This window comes from Pinus tabuliformis, chromosome Q, assembly GCF_031772625.1.
Source record: "Pinus tabuliformis cultivar Carrire ecotype Pingquan chromosome Q, CPIR1, whole genome shotgun sequence".
Lineage (NCBI taxonomy): Eukaryota > Viridiplantae > Streptophyta > Pinopsida > Pinales > Pinaceae > Pinus > Pinus tabuliformis.
Window position 1 is genome coordinate 488538249 of NC_142296.1, and position 13255 is coordinate 488551503.

A 13255-nucleotide genomic window follows, 5' to 3' on the forward strand; every position below is an offset into this window, starting at 1 on the left:
GTGTATGATTTGCAAAACTTTAGACATTTTTTGTTGGGGTCACACTTTAAAATGTTTACAAATCATTTTTCACTGAAGTATTTGGTTAATAAGCCTATCTTAGGAGGAAAAATTTGCATATGGTTATTATTATTCCAGGAATATGACTTTGAAATCATTGTTAAACCAGGAATATTGAATGCAGGACTTGGCCATTTGTCAAGATCGGAAACAGGTGAAGAATCAACCAACATCGAAGATAATCTCCCTGATACGCAATTATTTGCAGTTAGAGTTGCAGATGACCATTTTGCAGATATTATTCATTTTTTGAACACAAGAATGGCTCCTTCTACGCATAAAAAGAAATAATTAGTGGTTAAGGCAAATGATTTTTCATTATGGGATTGGATGAGATACTATGCAAATATGTTTCTGAATATGAAAGACAAATGATTCTAAAAAAGGCTCATGAAGGCACAACTAGTGGACATTATGCAAGGAAATCCACTATGTAAAATATTTTGAGAGCAGGCCTATGGTGGCCTAAACTACACAAAGATGCAAAGGAGTACTGCCGAGCAAGTGATGTATGTCAAAGAACAGGGAATCCTTCAAGAAGAGATGAGATGCCACTGGTACCACAAGTTACATCGTAGGCTTTTGATAAATGGGCTATTGATTTTGTTGGACCTATCAACCCACTTGGAAAGAGGATTGGTGCAGGGTACATAATTACTGCCACTGATTGTTTAACAAGGTGGGCTGAAGCACAACCAGTAAAGGATTGCAGCGCAGAGATGGTTGCGAAGTTTATTTTTGAATACTGTCAAGATTTGGATGTCCAAAGATATTGATGAGTGACCAAGGTTTGCATTTCTTGAATAAAACTATTGAAGCATTGATAGAGGAGTTCCAAGTTTATCATCATAAGAGTACTCCTTATCACCCTCAGGAAAATGGAACAGTTGAAGCATTTAATAATATTTTGGAGAATGCACTGAATAAGGTATTCAATGTGAATAGGGATGACTGGGACCTTGCAATTCCAACAGTTTTACGGGCTTATAGGACTACATGTAAAAAATTGACAGGTTAGACACCATTTAGGTTAGTTTATGGGAAAGAAGCTGTGATGTAAAAAATTGACAGGTTAGACACCATTTAGGTTAGTTTATGGGAAAGAAGCTGTGATGCCCATGGAATATATCATCCCTAGTTTGAGGATTGCAACTTTTACAAATATGGCAGACCCTGATATAATGAAGGAAATAATGACGCATTTGATTTCTTTGGAGGAAGATAGATTCATAATAGGATTTCATCAACATGTATAGAAAGAAAGAGAAAAGGCTTGGCATGATAGGCATATTAAGCAAAAGAAGTTTTAGGTAGGATACCTTGTTCTCCTATATGATAGTAAGTTTTTGAAATTTCCAAGGAAATTCAAGATGCATTGGTTAGGCCCATATATTATTAAGCATATTACTGATGGAGGCACAGTTCAATTAGCTAAGTTAAATTGAGAATTGATTCAGAGAAGAGTAAATGGCAGCAGGTTGAAGATGTACAAGGAAAACTCTATCCCTACAACCTCACTATAAGAAAGAAAGGAGAAGAGTCTTAGTGCCACCTGCAGTTGAAAGTGGGCACTAGACTATAAACTACATTGCAGAGAGATTTGATGTAAGGAGTTACTTTGCTATAGTTTAGATTATGTCGAAGTACATAGGAGTTGTGATGTAAGAGGGATGTTTGCTACAGTATGGGATGTGTCGAAGTTTGCCAAAAAATGATGACTATTAAAAGGGAAAGTTAATGTTAAAATACATAGAAAATTTCATTTATGAGGACATGTTGGCAAGATCTAAGGATAGATATGCAGTTAATGAATAGAATCGGAGCACAAAATCTAAGCTGATGATGGGGTTAGAAACTCGAAACTATTATAAAAATCCACCTCCCACCCTGATCGAACACTTTTCTCAATTGAGAATTCAAGTCTTGAGAGTGCGAAGAAATTGCAAAAGTTTTAGCTGTCGTATGACGTCTGCGCATTCTTGGGAAGAATTTGTGCATAATTTTCATGAGAAAGGCTTATCTGGAATCATGGAAACCGTTGGTATGCGCGCAACGATAGCTGAGATGCCCGCAGTAGCATCACCCACAACAGAATCACCTTCAGCAACATCGTCAAGAACACATTGGAGATTTGTGAGGAAGAAACTGAACAAGGAAGAAATAACCAAGAGGAAATAGGATAAGAAACTTTCCAAGCCTTAACAAAAACCTAAGCAAGTCATATATCGTGAAGGAGAAATGGAGGAGGTGCATATGGAAATAGGCAACATAGCATTTTCTCCTCTACCACCATACATCCCACCGAGGAAACCAAATGAAAAACCTGTAAAAGAATCAAAGGATGCGAAGTATGGCACCTTTACACCCTTGTTGTCGGAAGCAGTACCATTTTCAGGAGAAGTTTCAGGGAAAATTTCATAGCTTAAGTTCATGGATTATGAATTTAAAGACATGAAGAAGTACCCTCAATTCGCACTAGACTAGTATTCGAAATAGGTGCATTACCCAGACAGTGGAGTGACAAGGCTAGAACCACAACAGTGGGAAAATGGGTTGCCGCAGTCAAGACTACTAAATATGTTAAATGTGTTGCACTTCAGCATAAGTCTAAGGAGCACAACGTGTGTGCGACAATTGCTCATGCTGGTGCACTGTGAAGGATTATGGATGGGAAATACAGTCCCTATAGACCCAATGTTGATCCGGAGGATCACAGGACTACCATACCAAAGGCATAACCTCGCGAAGGAGTTCATTGGAAAAATATCAGGATGGCACTATAGTGGACAATATGAAGAAGAAGTTTGGGCTAGCAAAAGGAAAGAGGGGATATGACATCAATTCAATCAGTGACCAGGTAGTTCGCTTTGTAGTGCACATATTGGCTGGGAAGATCATGAGAAAGTGTCGGGCGAATGAAGTTCCTACATCAGTGGTTTCATTAGCCGCGCAATGTGTCAATGGGGTCCAGTATAACTGGCCCATCGGGTACCTTTGCAAGGAATTTATGGACGACTACCATGAGGTCCAGGAGAAAGGTACAACATTCCATTATGCTTGGTTGATTTTAATAATTGCTATGTTAGCATGGAGAGAGCCAGAGGAGTCGTAGTTCCCTCTGGTGGCTTCATATGTCTGTGAAGTCGCGCGGTATGCCTCGCTGTGGTATACCACTAAAGCATCGTGCGCATAGAAGAATATAATATTTTTTGTGTTATATCACATGGACTTGCATATGCTAGTGAATCAACACCCTCGACTCTCACCGAGCTTATACGAGCAGTATAGCTCTGTGGCAAAGTTCAAGGTAGATTTTCATAAAGTGTACATATAGGCGCGTAGGGATACAAAGAAGAAATGGCATGCCCTGCCATACTTAGTCATAGAAGATGATATGTTAGCACTAGTACAAAAATGGCCCACAAAATGGATGACTGTGTTGGAGGCAAAAGTAGGAGATAGTGCGACAAAATAAGAGGAGGACACTTCGCAACGGTGAAGCGAGTGGAAAAGACAAGGACAAGGATCAGGATGAGCATGAATCAGAGGAAGAGGAGCAACATGATGAGGGTCACCAGGATCCTCTTGAAGGAGATGAGCAGACTAAGGAGTCTGAGAAGATGGAAACAAAACAAACTACCGCAGAAAAGAGGAAAGCACAGGGTGAAGCTTCAACGAAGATCAAGAAAAAGAAGAAGGCAGATAAAATGAAGGATATCACACCAATGGTCCTTATTGATGGGGACCTAGAGTAGATTGGAGATAGGATTCATGAGGCGGCATCTAAATCTTGGAACATAGTAGAAGATCGCTACGATGCACTTCTAACTGGTGTCAAAGAGTGGATCGCAGAATTAAAGATACTGGTGCAGACAGTCAGGCAACTAGTGCAGATAGAGGAAAGGGTTGGAGTAGAAAGGAATATAGAGCCTATTCTTGCGGCGAAGTTAGCACAGATACCTGCAAGAGCCATACAGTTTGAATCCACTGAACTATAGCAACAGGCTAAGGAATGGAAGCATGTCAATATGAACATTGCAACAGTGTTGTTGCAAGTATTACACAAGCTGAACTTGGAAATTATATAAGAGACGAGGTTGCGTGAACAACACACCGTGCAGCTAAATATTCAAGTAGAAAAAGAGCGAGCTGCGCTTTGGAAGAAGCTTGAGCAGGTGATCCAAGAAAGGGATCAAGTATCATAGCAACACTAAAAGATCAAGGAGGAAGTGGAAGCAACGTGCAGAGAAATTCCGGAACTTGATGTCTGAGAAGAAGAGCCAGTGGAGGACAAGGTTGCGAAGCATGACCTTGCAATGAAAGGTTATAAGGAGAAAATTGCCGCAGTGCAATTCAAATATGAAATGCAGACCAGTGAGATGCAAATGAAGTTGCAACCAACCACGCCACAGGATGAAAGAGACCAAAGGGAGGCTGACCTAAAGACCGTAATGGCTAGAATCTACGCAACAGTGACAGACTGTGGAAAACTCTTGGATGAAATTCTACAAATTTGGACTTCGCTGGAGGAAGATCCAAATGCATATAAAATGCAAGAAGAAATGCAACAAAAGTAGCAATAGTTAGAAGAAATTTAGGCATCTGCAAAGACCTTACCAATCTCATAGAAGCTTGCGAAGATCAATGATTCAAAGGCCCTCTAGAAGAAAATTGAGGAGCTGAAGAAGGAAGAACATGTCTTAATAGAGAGGACTCATCCTTGGCAGGATGAGGCCCTCCAACTATCGCAAGCAATAGATGATAAGCTTCAAAAACTTCAACAGAGGGAGACAACGTTGGTATAGAAGGTTGGAGAACATGTGACAGAGGCACTGCTGGAGGAAGTGCGCAACAAGGAAACGCAGGTAACAAACACTTTGCAACAGTTCAACCAAGCCTACAACAACATCGTAACAAAAATCAGAGACAAAACAGCTGAGTGACTCGGGACGAGTCACATGTGAGTGTTGGGGTCTTGTTGGGCGCAACCGAACTTGGCCTAGATTTTGATAAAGACTCTACATGTTGTGGAGTGAAGTGCACAATGAAGAATGTAGCAGAACACGAAGTGGACCACGCAACAGAGCGCCAAAGTGGATCCCATAGTAAATATACCGTGCATTATATGGGCTTCGAGGCGGGTCGAAGCCCCTCATTTTTGTAAAATAAGCATGTAATATTGTAAAATATGAATGGTTTTTGGACCATAGTAGCTTGTATTAGGGGAATCCATGGTATGTGGACCATGGTATTTTGATGATATATCCCTCGATGTAATAGTTTATATAGGGATCAATAATAAAGGAGAGAATCAAATTAGAATCACATCTTGAATTGAATGGTTGTATCTTTGTGATCTATGGTTTGGGCAAGAAGGCAAGGCTTTGCAGCTGAGTCTGCAGAGGCTTGAGTCTGTAGTTGAGTGCATGAACAGCCTACAACTGAGTGCGTAGGCCAAGAACTGTTTTTTGTACAAATTTATTATTATAAGGAATAGTTATTGTGGATGTAGCCCCACATTGGGGTGAACCATGGTAAAATCTGTGTCTTCATGTGTATATTTTCTTTTTATCTGTTGTATAGCAGTTTATTACAATTGTACCATATTTCAGTACAATGATGATATATGGCTTTATATGATATATTTAATGGATGAATGTAATGTGGAGAAGTAATGTTGGGTCCCTATAATACTAGTGATTACCCCATTACTATTGTAGTTATACCCCTTATTTATATTGTTGTGCCCCTATTAACCCCATATTGTTATTTTTGTGCCCCATAGAATCCCTCTATTGTTATTTTTGTGGCTTTATATTATTATTGTTAGGTCGGTTGGATTATATTGTGACTCCTTAGACTCCTATATATAGAAAGGAGGTTTTGTCATTTGTATCATCCAAGAATTGTTCATTTATGTAATGTAAAGGAGGTTTCCCCCTCGAAGAGGCTGAATTCTAAGGCGTTGATCTATCTTTTCTATCTTTTCTTGAGCTGGTTTCATAACATTTGGTATCAGAGCTTTGGATTCTAGGGTTTCGCTGCTCCAAACAGGTCATCGTGGAATTTTCGCTATAACTTTTTTCTGTGATGTTTCAGAAGTCACAAAAAAACCCATTTGAGAAGAAATCGCGCTGAACCTTGGGTCCGAATTTCAGAGCTTTTAGCGCGATATTTGCGGAGATATGATCTGAGGAAGTTGTCTTTTTGCAGACTCCTGAATTACATTCAAAACAGGTGACCTGGGGAAAATCGTCATAACTTTCTCTCTGGGGATCGGATTGAAATTTCGTAAGAAGGTACAGAAAGAGGACGGACTGTAGTTTCTTTTATGCGTCTTTTAGATTCAAAGGTTGAAACAGTGACTCGTGGCACGTCGTACAAGTTCGCTCTACTGAACTAGTCTAAAAGTAAGTCACTGTGGGAGATTTCACATAACTCTTCCTTGGAGAATCCAATTTGGGTCAGACTTGTGGCATTGGAAAGAGGACGCAGAAGGCTACTACAGGTCACAATTTCAGAACTGGATGATCCGAAATTACAGAGATACATCAGATTCAATATCAGGCTTCTATAAAGTGAAAAAAGGTGTGTAGTTTTTTTTTAAATTTTTGTGTAAGCTTGGTTTAACGGAATTCAAAGGGCATAGTAAAGCATTATTATCGGTAACTGATGCCCCGAGGAAAGAAAATGCAAACACCTAGTAAGGAACCTGAAAGCTCTAGCATGACTCATGAAGAAGAGGAAGAAATGCTACATGATATATCAAAATTACAAGAACAAGTGCAACAAATGTCACGCTCACAAAAGCTAACAGAAGCTAAGATAAGTGGCGTGGAATCTAAGATAAATGGCATGGAATCTAAGATAAAGGGAATGGAAGCTAAGATGGATGATTCAAAGACAAATTTGAAGACAAACATGGCAGATTTGAAGACAGATTTGACAAATTTTCTACAAGAAATACTTACTAATGGTGAAAAGGTTGTAAAGGAAACTCATGATGTGAACAAAAGTAATGTTAATCATGATTCCATAGATGCTAATGTTGGATCGAAGACCCACCATATTCCAAAAATCGATATGAGGAAGTTTGATGGCAAGGATCCCGCCACATGGATATTACAGATGGAGCAATTCTTCGATCTCAATAATGTGCAAAACACACAAAAGGTACGTATGGCAACTGTATATTTGGAACCAAATCAGTTTGTATGGTATCAATGGCTTTGCTCTCGTAAAAAATTTATCACTTGGGCAATTTTTACGGAAGAATTGATAGCACATTATGAAGATACAAAAAGCAACACTTTTTTTAGCCAATTGATAAGTCTCAAACAAAAGGGTTCAATAATGGAGCACATTGAGGAGTTCCAAAAATTGAACATAAGGGTAAAAGATATTCCAGAGGAGCATAGGATTGATGTGTTCATAGGGTCTTTAAAGGATAATATCCAACATGATGTTCGCCTTTGGGAACCTGATTCATTAGAGAAGGCATTCAGGTTAGCAAGAAAAATGGAAAGCAAAATTATGGCAACCAGGAAGCATACCACTCACAACTATAAAGACGGAAGTGTTGTTGCCCCTAGTCTTCCACAACCTATAAGGTTGACACCACAACAATTGGAAGAAAAAAGAGCAAAAGGGCTTTGTTACAGTTGTGATAGCAAATACACTAAAGGTCATAAGTGTGCTGAGAAGAAATTATTCTACATAGATTGTGAAGAGGAAGAAGAAAAGGAGCAAGAAAGGTCAAAAGAAGAAGATATACTCCAGGAACAAAGCCTAGATGAAGAACAAATAAATCCGACCATATCTTGTAATGCATTGGCGGGAATTACCACTCCTCAAACCATCAAGATAGAAGGACAAATCAAGAAGAAAAAGGTAATAGTGTTGATTGATTCAGGAAGCACCCACAATTTTATTCATTGTAGGGTAGCAAAAGAATTGAATTGCTTCCTATATCCAGCACCAGAGTGTCAAGTGATGATTGCAAATGGAGGAACAATAAATTGCTCTGGAAGTGCCATAATATCAAGCTATCCATGGGAGAATATGTATTGACTAGCCCAATGCTTTCCATTCCAATGGGAGGTGCTGATGTTGTACTAGGAGTCCAATGGCTACAATCCTTGGGTACAATAGCTTTTAATTTTCAAGAACTTTTCATCAAATTTTCTACGGAAGGAAAGGAAGTTGAATTAAGGGGTATTGCAGGGAAACCAGGAAAGATAATCAGCTCTAATGGTATGACAAAGCTTCTAAAAAAGGAGCAAAGAGGTGTAATTGCACAATTATGTTCGCTAGATGTTTCCACATTGGAATCATCTATTTCTCCAGATCTCCAAAAAGTCCTGGACAATCATTCCAAGGTATTTGAGACTCCCAAAGGTCTCCCACCTATGCGTGATCATGATCATGCTATTCATCTGATTCCAGGAAGTGTTCCTCCAAACATCAGGCCGTACAGATATCCCTATGTCCAAAAAAGTGAAATTGAACGTATGGTTGCAGAAATGCTAGAGGCTGGTATAATTCAACCAAGTCAAAGTTCTTTCTCTGCTCCAGTAGTATTGGTGCACAAGAAGGATGGATCATGGCGCATGTGTCCGGATTATAGGGAGCTCAACAAGCTCACTATTAAAGATAAGTTCCCCATTCCTGTCATTGATGAATTACTGGATGAATTGCATGGATCAATTTACTTCACCAAGTTGGATCTTCGTTCGGGATATCATCAAATCAGAATGAAGATTGAAGACATTCCGAAAACGACATTTAGAACTCATGAGGGTCATTATGAATTTTTGGTCATGCCTTTTGGCCTTACCAATGCACCTTCAACATTTCAAGGTTTGATGAATTCAATTTTCAAACCATTCCTTAGAAAATTTGTGTTAGTATTTTTTGATGATATACTAATCTACAACAAGTCTTGGAAGGATCATGTTGAACATGTTGACAGGGTGCTACAACTATTGGAGGAGAAACAATTATATGCAAAAAGATCCAAATGTTTCTTTGGAGTCCAGGAGGTGGAATATTTGGGTCATATTGTATCTCATGAAGGAGTTAAGGTAGACCCTAGCAAAATTAAAGCCATTAAGGAATGGAAAATCCCCACATCCATAAAGCATCTGCGAGGATTTCTTGGGTTGACAGGGTATTATCGCAAGTTTGTTAAGAATTATGGGAGAATAGCAGCACCTCTAACAACATTATTGAAGAAAGATGCATTTTCATGGACTCCGGAAGCAACAAAGGCCTTTGAACATCTTAAAGAGGCAATGTGCCAAGCACCGGTCTTAGCTACACCGGACTTCACAAAAACCTTTATTGTGGAATGTGATGCTTCAGGAAATGGAATTGGTGCTGTTCTAATGCAAGATGAAAGACCCATTGCTTTTGAAAGTCGTCCAATCAAGGGAAAGTTTTTAAGCAAAGCTATTTATGAGAAGGAAATGTTGGCAATACTCCATGCACTTAAGAAATGGCGACCCTACCTAATGGGAAGACACTTCAAGGTAAAAACGGATCATGATAGCCTTAAATACTTTTTAGAACAAAGATTATCCTCTGAAGAGCAACAAAAGTGGGTCACAAAGATGTTGGGTTATGACTTTGAAATCATCTACAAAAAAGGGAAGCAAAATGTGGTGGCAGATGCACTCTCAAGAAAGGATGAGGATGTGGAAGCATTGTTGTGCGCCATTTCTATTATCCAACCAGATTGGATAAACGAAGCAAGGGAGGAATGGAAGAATGATGAAGAAGTGTGGGCACTTATTCGAAAGCTACAACAAGATTCCAGTACGTCTGATACATTTAGCTGGCAAAATGATTCGTTATGGTACAAAGATCGCTTATACCTCTGTAAGAATTCCCAGCTAAAACAAAAGATTCTTATGGAATTGCACACTTCTCCCTTAGGAGGGCACTCAGGATTTTTAAAAACTTACCACAGGGTTAAGAAGGAATTTTTTTGGGATGGCCTTAAATCAGATATTCAAAAGTTTGTGGCGGAATGTTTGGTTTGCCAACAAAATAAAGTTGAAACAATTAAGACACCGGGTCTATTACAACCTTTATCCATTCCAAGCCAACGTTGGGAGGAGGTTTCAATGGATTTTATCACAGGTTTACCCAAGTCTGAGGGAAAGAGTGTCATCATGGTGGTAGTTGACAGACTTACCAAGTATGCACACTTTTGTGCATTATCACATCCATTTAAAGCCAGTACAGTTTCTACTGCATTTATGGAAACAATTCAAAAGCTACATGGAAACCCAAAGATTATTGTAAGTGACAGAGATCCCATTTTCACTGGAAATTTTTGGACAGAATTATTTTCTTGTCTTGGTACTCAGTTAGCTCATAGCTCATCTTATCATCCTCAATCTGATGGGCAAACTGAGATAGTAAACAAATGTTTGGAAGGATATCTTCGTTGCTTTGTATCTGATAAACAGACACAATGGGTCAAATGGTTGCCTCTGGCTGAATGGTGGTATAACACTTCCTTCCATACAGCAACAAAAATGACCCCATTTATGGCACTTTATGGGTATCAACCACCATCCATCACATCATATTTAAGAGAAAATTCTAAGGTTCAGGCAGTGGAACATCACATCGAACATCAACAACAAGTCCTCCAACTCTTAAAGGATAACCTCGTGTTGGCACAAAATAGAATGAAACAACAGGCAGATCAACATCGCAGTGAAAGAAGTTTTGATGTAGGTGATTGGGTATTCCTACGGCTACAACCATATAAGCAAATGTCCCTAAAGCAAGCTAAGAAGGATAATAAATTATCACCAAAGTATTATGGTCCGTACAAGGTGTTGCAAAAGATTGGTACTATGGCATACAAATTGGAGCTTCCTGCAGCTTCTCGATTGCACCCAGTTTTCCATGTTTCATGTTTAAAGAAGGTTATAGGCGACAAGCTCCCAGTTCAAACAATATTGCCAGAACTTGATGAGGAAGGAAAAATTATATTGGAACCGAAAGCAGTCACAGAAACAAGAACTCGACAGCTACGAAATCGATCAATTTCAGAGTATCTTATCAAGTGGAAGAACTTATCCGCTGAAGATTCCACATGGGGGATGAGAATTTTATGCAGAAGTATCCAGAACTACTCAAGCGTTGAGGACAACACTTTTTTGAAGGAGAGGGGCATGTTGGGTCCCTATAATACTAGTGATTACCCCATTACTATTGTAGTTATACCCCTTATTTATATTGTTGTGCCCCTATTACCCCCATGTTGTTATTTCTGTGCCCCATAGAATCCCTCTATTGTTATTTTTGTGGCTTTATATTATTATTGTTAGGTCGGCTGGATTATATTGTGACTCCTTAGACTCCTATATATAGAAAGGAGGTTTTGTCATTTGTATCATCGAAGAATTGTTCATTTATGTAATGTAAAGGAGGTTGCCCCCTCGAAGAGGCTGAATTCTAAGGCGTTGATCTATCTTTTCTTGAGCTGGTTTCATAACAAGTAATGTATGAATGTTAAGTATAAGAAAACACAATAATACCACATCTCTGCATCCCTAAAGGCTACAGAAACTTGGTTCTGCATCATCCCATAGTCACTTCGAGTGAGAATGCGATCTGCTTGCAGGGCATTGTTGAAAGGGCTAGTGATTAAGGGTTTTGTTGGTGTGTAGTATAGATCGAACCTGGGTCAACCCAAACCTAAGTCAACATCATTCCATTCCACACCTGATAGGAAACATTTTCATGACTATGTTTAGGGAGATTTTGGACAGGTTCATTTGGGTGATGATACACCTTGTAAAATCGTTGGAATGGAAAACAAAAGAGAGTCAGATTTATCAAAGTTTGGAAGCAAAAGAAGAATCGGTGTTGGAAATATTTAATATGAAAAATGCAAAAACAGTCAGTACACCTTTGTCTATCCATTTCAAACTAAGTAAGGAGATGTGTCCAAAGACCCAGGAAGAGATGGATTATATGTGTAAATTTCCATACACATCAATTGTTGGAAGCTTAATGTATGCAATGATCTACACAAGACCTTATATTGCACATGTAGTGGGAGTTGTAAGTAGGTATATCAACAATCCGAGAAAAGAGCATTGGATGGGAGTGAAGTGGATTCTTAGGTATTTGAGAGGTACCACAAAACAAGCATTATGTTTTGGAGGTTCAAACATTTCTCTACAGGGATATGTTGATGCAGATATGGCAAGTGAAAAAGATAATAGAAGGAGCACCACTAGGTATATGTTTAATGTAGGTGGAAAAACTGTCAGTTGGGTTTCAAAATTACAAAACATTGTTACACTTCAACAACGGAAGAAGAGTATGTTGTTGCTACAAAGGCTAGTAAAGAAATGATTTGGTTACAAAGGTTGATTGATGAATTGGACAAGAAGCCGGAGATGGGTAGGTCATACAATGATAGCCAAATTTCCATCCATATTACAAAGAACTCAACATTCCATTCCAAGACTAAACATATAAAAAATCAAGTACCATTTCATACAATTAGTGTTGGAAGATGGATAGTTGAAGCTGGAAAAGATACACACTACCCAGAATCCTGCAGACATGTTAAAAAAAGTTGTAACCAAGAAGAAACAAAGATTCTATTTAGTTTTAATTGGTCTTCAAGTATGATGATTAAGATGATAAATAGCCAGGTCCAAAGTGGAAGCATTATCCAACAAGTGAATCAACGATGGAGTTGCTATAATCAGTCTCCAAGTGGGAGATTGTTGGGTGTGGAGCCTGATTATCTTCCTGATTCAGAGGTATTTTTTTTAGTTGTATGTATACCCCAGGAAAACTGTACACCCCTCCATGTGGGGGGTCTGAATAGATGAAAAATTTCCTTATGAAATATTGTAATTTTGTAGTCAATCTAGTTCATTCATTAGGCAAATTATATGATAATAGAAGTTATGTTAATTTAGGGTTTTTTCCCTAGAAGGAAACCTTTAATTAATATGAGGGAACTATATTGCGACTGTGGATCATTATTTGGAGTGAGGACTAGAGAGGGGACTGTGTCAGAGCGAAGAGGAAATTACAACAAATTTGTTGTAGGTTGTATCTCTTCATTTCGCTGGATAATATAAAAGGAAGGATTGACTATTTATTTGTGGACGTAGCTCAAATTGGGTGAACCACGTATATATGTGTCTCT